This window comes from Cervus elaphus, chromosome 4 (assembly GCF_910594005.1).
Source record: "Cervus elaphus chromosome 4, mCerEla1.1, whole genome shotgun sequence".
Taxonomy (NCBI): domain Eukaryota; kingdom Metazoa; phylum Chordata; class Mammalia; order Artiodactyla; family Cervidae; genus Cervus; species Cervus elaphus.
In genome coordinates, this window is record NC_057818.1 from 50,038,185 (window position 1) to 50,051,591 (window position 13,407).

The following is a 13,407-nucleotide window of genomic DNA, read 5'->3' on the forward strand; positions in this document are numbered from 1 at the left end:
AGCTGGGATGAACTCTGTGTGTGGTGGTGAAGAGCCTAGCATAGACACCCCCTCCCCGTTGGTCCCTGCCTGCTTCCTGGACATGTAGAATCCAAAGTTCTCCTCTCTGAAAGAACAAAAAACGGTCTGAATGGGAGTAAGTTCAGTGGATTGGGGACAGTTGGGAATGGGGTAGCTCTTTGACACTGAAAAAAAAAAAAAAAAAGATGTATCTGGACTTCCCTGGTGGTACAGTGAATAAGAATTCCCCTGCCAGTGCAGGAAACACAGATTCAGTCCCTGGTCCAGGAAGATCCCACATGCCACAGAGCAACAAAAGCCCTGGGCCACAACGACTGAGCCCGTGCTCTAGAGCCTGGGAGCTGCAACTACTGAAGCCCCCACACATCCTAGAGCCCACGCTTCACACCAAGAGAAGCACCCTAATGAGAACCCCATGCACAAATGCACCACAACTAGAGAGAGCCCACGAAGCAACGAAGGCCCAGCACAATCAAAATAAATACATAGATTCAAAAGAAAAAAAGATCGTACCTGAGTCATTCTTCACCCATTCTTCACCCTCACCTGTTAGTGCGAGGGTCTCTAATGCTTCAGGGACCAGGTGAAATGGAAGCTGGTGCAGGATAATAAAGTCAAAGTACAAGGGTAAGGACACACAACCGGGGACACTCTACTTAAGGGCTGGATGGAACAGAGAGGGAAATCTCCCCATTAAAAAAAAAACTTTGGGGGGGGCCATTCTCTGCAGCTTGCCAGATCTTAGTTCCCCGACTAAGGATTGAACCTGGGCCCTCAGCAGTGAAAGCACAGAGTTCTACCCACTGGACCACCAAGGAATTCCCTCCTTATTTTAAATTAAAATATTTGTTATAACCACTCTGTGGATCTGCTCCATGAGAGACCAGTTTCGATCTTTCAGGTTCAGCTCAAGTTGTGTAAATGGGGAGCAGGGGCACCTTCTTGACCTGACCCCGCATGAGCTTCAGGAAGGGTCGCTTTCTCCCTGGTGCCACGTACAGGATCATACAGATAGCTCCTGATCCACAGGAGTGCTGGCGGCAGTCACATGAGCCATCTGTCAGGTGCTTACAACCGCACCTGGCAAGTGCTCAGTGATTGTTATCATAACCCCGATCAGATGGTGAGCGCAGGTGGCCAGATCTTGTTCTTCACTCAGTCTCCCTCACCTGAGGCCAGACTCTTTCCCCTCCAGGGGGACAGTGAAAAACACCTGGGACAGTGAGAAACCTAGTAGGGGGACCTTAGCTGGGAGGGGCTCAAAGCTCCAACAAAGGCAGTGATGGCCGCACAATTTTGTACTGAAACCCACTGAACTGTACACTTTATTTCTTTTATAATTTTATTTATTTTTGGCTGTGCTGAGTCTTCACCATTGCGCGGGTTTTTCTCTAGTGGCCGTGAGTGGAGGCTACTCTTCCTTGCGGTGTGCAGGCTTCTCATTGCAGCAGCTTTTCTTGTTGCCAAGCATGGGCTCTAGGCAAGAGGGCATCAGGGCTCAGTAATTGTGGCACATGGGATTAGTTGCTCTGAGGCATGTGGGATCTTCCCAGACCAGGGATTGAACCGGTGTCTCCTGCATTGGCACACAGATTCTTTACCACTGAGCCCCCAGGGAAGCCCTGAATTGTACACTTTAAATGGGTGAGTTGCATGGGATGCAGTTCAATAAAGCAGTTAAAAAGAAAACTCCACAGAGGGAGTCAAGAAGTGACCTGTTAGTTGACACAGGGAACCTAGCCCAGACACTGACCTGTCATTAATTCATTCATTCAACAAATATGTTCTATATAATACCTACTTTGTAAAAAGCGAGTGTTGAGAACACAAACTTTAGCCTAGCCCTAGGAGGTAGGAGCTAGGGAGGTTCCTTGGAGAAGTCGTCTGAGCTAAGACCTGAACAATATCGGGAAATGAGCCAGACCAAGCAGTGCAGGGGGGTGTTCCAGGTGGAGGGAACAGCTTCTGCAAAGGCCTAAAGGTCACGAAGGCAATGTCTTTTAAATGTCCTCTCCTTTCTTTAAAAAAAAAAAATTAAATATTTATTTATTTATTGGCTGTGTTGGGTCTTCGCTGCTGCTCGCAGGCCTTCTTTAGTTGCAGCGAGAGTGGGCTTCTCACTGCGGTGGCTTCTCTTGTTTCAGAGCACAGGCTCTAGGCACTGGGCTTCAGTAGCTGTGGCCTACGGGCTTAGTTGCCCTGAGACAGGTGGGATCTTCCTGGACCAGAGATCAAACCAGTGTCCCCTGCATTGCACAGCAGATTCTAAACCACTGGAGCACCAGAGAAGTCCCTCCCCTTTCTTCTGTATGTCCCTCCTTGTGTTGGACACTGCTGGTTTGGACGATGCTGGTGACAATTTCAGTGCCCAAGCAATCCCTGGTCTCTGCCTTCACTGAGCTCCAGTCGGAGACAAAGACAGTGCATCGTCAGACGTGACCATTTGTGCTGGGATGGGAGAGTCACAGGAGAGGGGTCAGGGCTGGGATAAGGAAGATTAGAGGCTGTAGGTTCGCAAGGGAGATGGCACCTGACCTGGTCTGAGAGGACATCAGGGAAGGCTTCCTGGAGGAAGAGATAGAGTTCTGAACAGTCTCTGTTCAAAGATCCCTTTGAGAATCTGTTGAACACTCTGGACATTCACAGAAGAAAAAACACACAAACGCTGTGGGCAATTCCCAAATACTATCATTCCCTCAAGCGCCTGTGCCTAGGCAGCCCATAATTATCCGATGACCCCCTCACGACCGCCTTGCTATCTAAATGTCCCAAGAATGGGTCTAGGGGATGGCCAATAGTGCTGGAAAACTTGAGATGAAATTTCAGCATCCTGGGTGTGGGGTGGGGTTTTGAGAGACCCAAATATCCCTCTCATCCACCGCCGAGACGGGAGGGTGTGCCGAACATCTATTTTTTTTCCTGCCTACATTCTCCACAGTAACCTCTAGCTCCGGCGCTGGGGGGCCCTTGGCACGTGCAGAGACCAGCGCGTTCTCCTCTGGAATGTCCCGAGGGAAATGGTCCAGACTGTCCCCACTCTCGCCAGACAAGCGCCGCAGCGCCCCCTGACGGTCACCGAGCAAGCGCGTCCCAAGCTGCCCTCGCCCCCTAGTGGCCAATGCTTATTCAGAATGTACACAGTCATCAGCTAGCGTCGACCTCTCCTTTTCAACCTTTGGTCTGCTGGCTAGAGTCATCCTCGTCGCCGTCGTCAATGTCGTTTCCTTCTTCATCACCACCATCACCACCATCATCATAGCTAATACATAAATAGTGCATCCTATGTACCTGGCGCTATATCACCTCATTTAATCCTCACATCAGCCCTGTGAAATGGGTTCTGTTACCATCTTCGTTTTCCTCATTTGAAGCACAGAGAGATAAGGAAACTACTTACCCAAGATCACACAGCTACTAAGTGGCTGAGTCTGGGTTGAACCTAGGCAGCTTGTCTCCGAAGGCCACTTTTCAGAACTGCTCAAAAATAATCCTGAAGTAATAGGATGGTTGGGGATTGCTTCACATTAATTCCACAGAACAGCTGTGTGTCAGAGTGGAAAGAGCCTGGGTCCCGGAATCACCATGTTGCTAGCTTGGATTATTTAATCTGTGGCTATTCAGTGAGAATAAACTTCTTAGCTATGGTTTTCCCGGTAGTCATTACGAATGTGAGAGTTGGACCATAAAGAAGGCTGAGTGCCAAAGAATTGATGCTTTCGAACTGTGGTGCTGAAGAAGACTCTTTAGAGTCCCTTGGACTGCAAGGAGATCAAACCAGTCAATCCTAAAGGCAATCAACCCCGAATATGCATTGGAAAGACTGATGGTGAAGCTGAAACTCCAATACTTTGGCCACCTGATGCAAAGAGCTGACTTATTGAAAAAGACCCTGATGCTGGAAAGATTGAGGGCAGGAGAAGAAGGGGATGACAGAGGATGAGATGGTTGGATGGCATAACCGACTCAATGGACATGAGTTTGAGCAAACTCAGGGAGATAGTGAAGGACAGGGAAGCTTGGCGTGCTACAGTTCATGGGGTCACAAAGAATCGGACACAACTTAGCAACTGAAGAATAACTTTTGTTGTTGTTTGAACAACAATTTTGAAGTCTCTTTGTTGTAGCGACTTCGCTTTGATCCTAAAACTAGGGCACCAGAATCACCTGAAGGGCTTGTTAAAAGGCAGAATCCTGGGTTCCACTCCCAGTAAGTCTGGAATAGGGACCTAGAATTTGGATTTCAAATAAGTTCCCAGGGGCTGCTGCTGATCTGGGGACCAGACTCCGAGAAGCACTGCCCTCAGGAATACAGGTCCTTACCAGGTGTTGTTTTGTATGCCTATTGCTCGTTCTCTCTCTTTGGGAGAATTACCTTTTTCACTCTGAGTCCATGAGGCTGACCCCACTGGAAGACTCCCGGCCTGGCCAATAAGTGAATCCCTCCCCTTAGCCTTTGCAATTGGTTCAGAAGTGGGCGTGGCCCTGAAGTCGGACCAATGAGAGTCAGTCCTCGGAGTATCGCGGGATTGCCGGGGAGGGGCCTCCTAGACTTGCTGTGCCGGAAGGGCACTGGCGTGGAGCGTTGGGGGCTTCCCTGAGGGAAAGCTAGTCTGGAAGTGAAGCCAACACAGGCGAAAGCAGGGCTGGGAGATGAATAGAGACACTGTTCCTGACACATGTGCCTCTGGGTCCAGTGAATCCCCAGAATGTTTCAGGAATTGGGCATTTTCCTTCATATCCTACATCAAATCTGTAAGCAAATTCTGTCAGGTCTACCCCTAAAAGATATTCCATCCTGTATTTTTTAACTGAAGTATGTGCATGCTTGCTAAGTCGCGTCAGTCGTGTCTGACTCTGCGACCCTATAGACTGTAGCCCTCCGGGTTCCTCTGTCCGTGGGATTTTCCCAGGCAAGACCACTGGAGTGGGTTTCCATGCCCTTCTCCAGGGAATCTTCCCCACCCAGGGATTGAACCGGTTTCTCCTGCGTTTCCTGCGTTCCAGGCAGATTCTTTACCACTGAGCCACCCGGGAAGCCCCTAATTGAAATATAGTTATGCATACAGTATTATATGTTACAGGTGTACAATAGTGATTCAAAATTTTTAAAGGTTATACTTCATTTATCATTATTATAAAATATTGACTGTATTCCCTGTGTCGTACAATATATCTTCCTGTCCTGTACTGGATGAAAAGTTAGGTTCTTGATATAAATTAGAACATTATTGGGTCAATAACAAAATTGGAATACAAATAGTAGAGTAGGAAACTTTTGCATATTAATGTTAAATTTATGAAAGTTAGTCATTGTACTGTGGTTATGTAAGAGAATATTGATATTCTTAGGAAATGTACACTGAATTATTTAGGAGTGAAAGGCCATGGTGTATCTTAACTTCAAATTATACAACTCCCCCCCCACACACACACACATAGAGCAAATGTTAAAGAGGGTAAAAATGGGGTTTCCCTGGTGGTTTAGTGGTAAAGAATCCGCCTGCCAATGCAGGAGACCCAGTTCCAACGATCCCTGGTTGGAGAAGATTGCATATTCCCTGGAGCAACTAAGCCAGTGCACCACAGCTACTGACCCTGTGGTCTAGAGCAAGGGGACTGAAACTACTGAGCTCATATGCCACAAGTACTCAAGCCTGCTGCCCCAGACCCGGTGCTCTGCACCAAGAGAAGCCACACAATGCAACGAAGAGCAGCCTCTGCTCACTACAACTAGAGAAAAGCCCATGCAGCAACGAAGACCCAGTGCAGCTGAAAAATACATAAATACAATTATTTTTAAAAGAGTAAAAATATTAACAAGAGGTGAACCTGAGTAAAAAGTATATGAATGTTCTTTATACTATTCTTAGTCTGGCAACTTTTTTTTTGTAAATGTGAATTTATCTCAAAAAGAAAAAGTTAAAAACATGTTTTGAGAAATGAGAGATCTAAAATTCTGGACAACAATATCAGTATAAGTAGAACTGGGGAGATTAAAGATAAAATGCTCTACATTCCAGGTAGTATTTGGTCTGAAGATTAAACTTTTAATTAAACTTCAGATCTGATTTTCTTTACAGTGTGTATGGTAAAGTTTCAAGGATTACTGCTAAAAGGATAGAAGTGGTACCTAGATTCCAAATTAGTAGAGGGAAAAGGAAGAGTAAGAAAATATGACATAGCAAACAAAAAGCACAATCACTTCAAAGAAGTCTTAATAAGAGCAAGGGTGGCAGGAAGCATAGAAAAAAAATGAGGACAGTAAAATCACAAAGTAATGGGATGTCCCTGGTGATCCAGTGGTTGAGACTCTGAGCTCCTAATGCAAGGGGCTCCGGTTTAATCCCTGGTTAGGGAACTAGATCCAACTAAGACCTGACTTGGGCTTCCCAGGTGGTGCTAGTGGTAACGAATCTGCCTGCCATTGCAGGAGATTCAGAAGATGCGGTTTCAGTCCCTGGGTCTGGAAGATCCCCTAGAGTAGGAAATAGCAACCCATTCCAGTATTCTTGCCTGGAAAATTCCATGGACAGAGGAGTGTGGTGGGCTACAGCCCAAGGGGTTGTGAAGAGTTGGACACGACTGAGCGACTGAGCGCGCGCGCACACACACACACACACACACACACACACACACACACGACCTGGCACAGCTAAATAAATAAATATTTTTAAAAAACCACAAAGATGGTAGGAGTGAATGAAATACATCACTAATCACACAGAGAAAAAGTGTATTCTGGGTCTAAACACTTCTGGTTTACTTCACTGCTTCCACCTGTGTCCCACCCTCCTACCCAGACTTCCTGCTCCCACCCCTGCCCCTGAGTCCCTTTCTCAAGCAGCTAGAGCAGGGGTCCCCAACCTCTAGGATCTAATGCCTGATGATCTGATGTGGAGCTGATGTAATAATAATAGAAATAAAGTGCACAATGTAAGGTGCGCAATGTAAAATGTGATGTGCTTGAATCATCCTGAAACCATCCCCACCCCATCCGTGGAAAAAATCGTCTTCCATGAAACCGGTCCCTGGTGCCAAAAAGGTTGGGGACCGCTGAGCTAGAAGGACTCTATAAACACTCAAGTCAGATCCAGTCCCTCCCCTGCTCTATCTCACTCGTAAAAGCTAGGGCCCCCACTGTAGCCCACAGGACGCTGCTTCTGGTTTTAGAAGGACCATAGGACCATCTGCTTATGGTTTCATTCCACACCTCCTTCCCCTCCCTGCTTATTCTTCTCCAGGCACATGGATCTCCTTGTTTCTGTCTCTAAGAAACCAGGTGTGTTCTCACCTCAGGACCTTTGCACTGGCTGTTCCTTCTGCCTCGAGGACTCTTTCCACTTGGCTCACTCCCTCACCAACAGAGACCAGATAAATGAACTGGGTACAGCCACACAGCAGGATCCACCAGAATAACCTATAACTACACATGATTACAAGAATGAGTCCCACATTGTGTTGAGTGGGAAAAGCCAGACATTTGAGATAATACATTTTCTGATTCCATTTACATCAACTTCAACACAGGAAAAACCAGTCCACGTTGTGAAGTCAGAATGAGGGTGACTCTGATGGGAGGGCAGATGGGCTGAAAAGAGCCCACCTTGGTTGGAGAGCTGGTGACAGTAGTGTGTTCAGTTGGTGAAAATTCACTCTACTGAGCACTGATGGTCTGTCCGGCGTTGCATGTGCGACGACTTCAATAAACAACTTCAAGAAACGAAACAAAAGAAAAAATGCAATGAACCCTCCATGTTCCCACCACTCGGCTTAAGAAACATTTCCAGCCCTCAGGGCCCGGCTCTCCCTACACAATATGCTTTTATAGCCACACACCCAGCCCCTCCGCCCCAGTTACTTTCCCCAGTTTACTAAGCACATCTCCCCACTCTGGCAGCTAGTGGGGAGGGAGTGTATTGGGGAGGTCTTGGGGGTGGGGGAAGGGAAGAGGGATGGGATTTCCGGGTCCCATCCAGGCGGCCGGAAGTTAATGCTCCTGAGATGCCCTTGCCCTGAGTACTGATAGGGGGACACTTTGCAGGGGGCCCCCCAAGTGCTCAGGGCCAGTGTCTGGGAGGTGGGACTCAGCACTGACCCTTCCTGCTAAATAGTCACTGGAAATGCAACCTCCTTGTTTGCACACTCTCTCTCGATCTCTTTCTGTGTCTCTTTCTCTCTCTGTCTCCCTCCCTGTCTCCCTTCCTCCTTCACAATTTCTCTCTCCTCAAGAAGAAAAAAACTCACAACTATTTACACAAACTTTTATTACATCAGACTGTAACCAAAGGAACCACGTTCCAACTCTAAATCTTTCAATAAACTTTGAATAAATAGCAGGGCTTTTTATTTTCTTTTTTGTACTGTAAAGTTTATTTTTAAATTCTTTTTTACTGGCACGATTTTATATAGATGAGATTCAAGAATAGTTCAGCCTTCATATTTCTTTTCTGGCCATTAATATTATTCATTTCATTTCCCAATTATTATGGGAAATTATCTTGTATAGTGAATGGAAGTGCTTGGCCGGTCTCTGTGATAGCCAAGCAGCATGCCAGAGGGTGTGGTGACATTTAGGAAGCGGGGGGCTGGGAGTGGGGTGCTGAGGGGGCCCAGATGACTTAAGGGAAGACAGGAGGTCAGGCAGGGACCCCAGGTGGGACACGCCTTGGGGACTCTGGGCTGGAGGAGGCGATGAATCCCAGTCCCATTGAAAGTAGAAACCACAGAACACAATGTCATGTCGGTTGCAATGGGGGAGAGAGTAAAAGGAGGGCATGGCCGCTCTGTGCCAACCGGGTCCCCACACCAGGAGATGGCTCAACCTTCGGGGCTGTGAATAAAGAAGGAAGGGCAGGTCAGACTAACTGCTGCCATCATTGAGTGCTTCCTTATAATTGTAAGGAAGGGCGCCCTTCCTTACAACCTGGGTCCGCACAGTGCCCATCTTACAGATGAGAAAACTGAGGCTCCAAGAGAGGAAGACCCCAAGCTGCGGAGCAGGACTTGAGCTCTGGTCTCCTACTTAATCTTGTGCTTTGAAATCTTAACTTCAGGGCTTCAACCACCTCCGATTACTGCTTTTTCTCCATTAGGGGAAAAAAAAATACAGAAACATAAAAAGCAAACATGTTTGATTACAAAGCCTGAGGGAATTTTTGGAGTGACAGAAGTGCCACGAATCCTGCTTGCGGTGGTGGTTATACAATTCTATGCATTTGTCAAAATGGAATACACACAGATACCTAGCCATTGATGACTTATATTGTTTGTAAACAAGAATATTTTTAAAAGTGAATGTACTTTGTCTGGATCCCAATTCAAACAGAACAACTGTAAAACGATGTTTTGGGAACAGTGGGGGAAAACTTGAATAAGGAATAATTAGGAGATGACAGGTCCTTCTCAGTTGCCTCTGTGGTAAAGAATTCACCTGTGATGCAGGAGCCGCAGGAGAAGCAGGTTTGATCCCTGGGTGAGGAAGATCCCCTAGAGGAGGGCATGGCAACCTATTCCAGTATTCTTGCCTGGAGAATCCTATGGACAGAAAAACCTGGAGGGCTACAGTCCATAGGGTCACAAAGAGTCGGACACAGCTAAAGCGACTTAGCACGCACAAGGGGTGATATTTTAAATTTTGTTAGCTCTGATAAGGCATTGTAGTTATATAAAAATATGCACCCCTTCTTTATTTTGAGGTTTATTGTTGTATTTAAGAATGAGCATGTCCCATCACTTGTATTTCTTTTTTTAATGGTCCCAAATAGAGGGGAAAGAAGATGAAATGGCAAAATGTTGATATTTCTTGAAGTTGGTTGATGGGCCTATGTGGCTTTATTGTCTCTCTGCTTTTGGTATCTGTTTGGAAATGTTCACGACCTAAGTTAAAATTTTTGAAAATTAAATTAAAAAGAAGAGTTCCGTGTTGGTTAAGCACAATTTGGAAAATAGAGAAAACTAGAAAAAGACACTACTTCCCTAATCCCACATCACTACTGTAATTAAGATTTTGATGTATTTCCTTTCAGCGTTTTCTATTTTATTCAGGCTTTAAAAGTGGTGTGTGAGTGTTTTACATAACAGTGTCAGCAAACTGTTTATACAGTCCTGCTTTTTCCCTTCTTAAAACGTAAGCTGTTCCCTTGTTAAAACATCTTTGTGTAAACACAATCTCTAATGTTTGTATGGTGTTTACTCAACGGGGCAGTGTTGCCAGACATTGAAGCTGTTTCCAATTTCCTCCCATTATAAATAATGCCTCGATGCACATCCTTGTGCGTCCCAGAGGTGGAATTGCTGGGCCAAAGGGTGCGGATCCCTTGGCAAAATCTCCATAGTGTTTCTGCCTGACCCGAAGCTGAAATGACCTCATACGGTTAAAGTGAGATTTCACTGCTATTTGTTATTTCCTAAAAGTTTGATTCATGACTCGAGTTCATAAGAGGGTGTATTATTTTTTCCCCCAGTTGCAGGAAACAGAAATCCATTCACACCAGCTCATGTCAGAAGAGGGTTGTGTCAGCCAGCAAGTAAAGCTAATATTCAGTTTTGTTGGCCTGAAACAATAAGCCAGGTATTTTACCAGCAAAATTGGGTTTGCTTGGGAACAGGAAATTATAATTTGGGAAACGCAGTCCACAGCAACGAACAAGCAAGTGGAGAGAACAAAGGAGAAGAGCATTCTTTTATAGAGGGGCGGAGCTCTTGGAGGAAGTCCATTGGAGGAAACTTGGGAGCTTGAAGTTTAGCGGCTTTTCATTGGCTGAGTTGTAACTTTCTCTCACTGGCCACGGAGTTGCCAGGCAAGAAGAAACTCTTCCTTCCTCCTACTGGGTAGTAAAGCAGTAACCTTCTTCCTGTTGGAAGTAGAAAGTTACATCTCTTCCTGTTCAGTCTATAATTGCCCCAGAGAGGTGGAGCATAACAGCTCCCCCTTCTGGCCTCTCCACTTCATACTTTTAATTAATAAATATTATTTTTGGCAGCACAGGATCTTTGTTGCTTTTTGCAGGCTTTCTGTAGTTGCGGCAAGTGGAGGGCTACTCTTCCTTGCCCAACACCGTCTCTCAGGCTTCAGTAGGTGTGGCTCACGGGGCTTAGCTGTTCTGCAGCATGTGGAGGCTTCTCAGACCAGGGATGGAACCCTGTCTTCATTTTTAGTGAGGCTTCTGTTTATTAATTTTCACAGCTTGGACAAGCTATCCTGCTATGTTGACTGTTGAGATGCTAGATTATTTCTGTATTGGTTGGTAAGTCGTGCTGCCTCAAGACCTGCACATTTCCCCTACTATGACCACTCCAACTTCCCCCACTTCCCAGACCTCCCACAATGCAGGGGGGAAAAAGAACCTTACGATGAGGCACAACATTGAGGCATTCTGATCGCTCAGTGCCCAAATTACTGGTTGTTAAATATTTTGATTAATCTTGGATACTAGAACAGAAAAGCTGACTCAGATGGCTTAAAGGGTACAGGAAATTTGTAAGTCGAAATTCCACACTTGCCTGACTTGAGCTAAAATTGACACATGTGTTCAGCAGTGTCACCAAGGACCCTATATCTTTTCACCCCTCTACCCCACCTTTTCCAGGGGCATCTCCCAAGAGAGCCCCCAGCAGCCTCTGGGCCACAGGGACCCTCATTCATATCCGCCAGCTAAAGGGAAGCACCTTTATCTCAGGTTCCCCCACACGCAAAGTAATAAGACTGACTCTGATTGGCCAGCTGAGGTCACATGCTGTGCCAGAGCCAATCACTGTGGCCTGGGGTGGACCCAAATGCCCAGATTGGCTGAGCCAAGTCACCTGTTCCTCAAAGGTAACACCCTTCATTTGAAGCCACAACAGAGGTTCAAATTCCATCTGTATCCATCTTTATCCGATTCCCCACTGTCCTCTCTGCTCAGTTTCCGGTAAAACAGAGATAATAATGACACTCACTTTCTAGGATTGCTGTAAGGATTAAATGAGTTCATTAATGCTGAGCACTTAGAATGGTGCTCATAGACAGAAAGCGCTTAAATGCTAGCTGCTATTACTGTCATTACGTGATTATTTTCAGCGTTCCAGGCTGCCATTCTCTGCAAGTTTCTTATTTTTGTACTCCACCCTCTTTCTTGTTACTATTGCTGGGTAACAGATCCCTCCAAAACATGGTTGGCTTAAAGCAACAATCAGCCTTTTATCTCTCACCATGTCTGTGATCAGATTTTTGGGAAGGGTCCAGCCGGGCAGTTCTGCCGTGGGATCCCATATGGATGTAAATAGTTAGTGGCTGAAGTTGGGACGGTGACAAAGCCGGAGGTGGGTGGGCAGCTCTCTCTTTCGTTGTAGTCTCAGGGCTTCTCCAAGTGGTCTGTCCACGTGGGCTGGTTTGGGCTTCCTCAAATCATGAATGGCCTCCAGCAGTCAGACTTCCTGCATGGCAGCTCCGGTCTTCAGTGTCAGTGTCTCACCCAGGAGGCCGAAACAGCCTCACCTCTTCCGATCTAGCTTCGGAGACCAAGCGGCATCACTTCCAGCACGTGCTTGTGGTTACAAGCAACTCACAAACCTCAGGTTCAAACAGAGGGCAGGCAAACCCCACTTCTCAATGGGAGGAGTGTCAAGGTTCTAGAAAAATCTGCGGGATGGGAAACGTCATTGCAGCCCTCTTTGGAAATTACAGTCTGGCTTCCTTTAGTACTAATTTAAGTCCCACCTTGGTACAATCAGTGCCCAAGGTGGGTCACATTCTCCCAACCCCAATTCTAAATGGAAATAGTTTATTGAGAAGTCTCAATTCCTCGGGATCAAAAACACTATCATTTCCTTTTGTTTTTTAGTGACTGCCTCCACCTCTGCTCTGTTAATTTACTTTTTCCTGCCAGAGAAAGGCTAAGGGTGGCTCAGATGGTAAAGAATTTGCCCATAATACAGGAGACCTGGATAAATCCTTGGACTGGGAAGATCTCCTGGAGAAGAAAATGGCAGCCCACTCCAGTATTCTTGCCTGGGAGAATTCCATGGACAGAGGAGCCTGGTGGGCTACAGAACATGGGGTCACAAAGAGTCGGACATGACTTAGTGACTAACTCAAAGGCTATAGGGAACCTTAATGACAGTGTCACCAGATTCTCTAATGTTTCCCATATTTTCTTTCTGCTTTTGGCTGGGCTGGGTCCTTGCTGTGGCATGTGGCTTCTTCATTGCAGCGTGAAGGGTGCCTCTGGTTCGGTGTGTGGGCTTCCCTTGTTGAGGGAGTGCGGGCTTCAGGAGTTTCAGGGCTCAGACTCTGTAGGTCTGGCCCCTGGGTTAAGTTTCCCTGGGTCATGTGGGATCTTAGTTCACTGACCAGGGATCAAACCCATGTCCTCTCCATTGGAAAGCAGATTCTTAACCACTGGACCA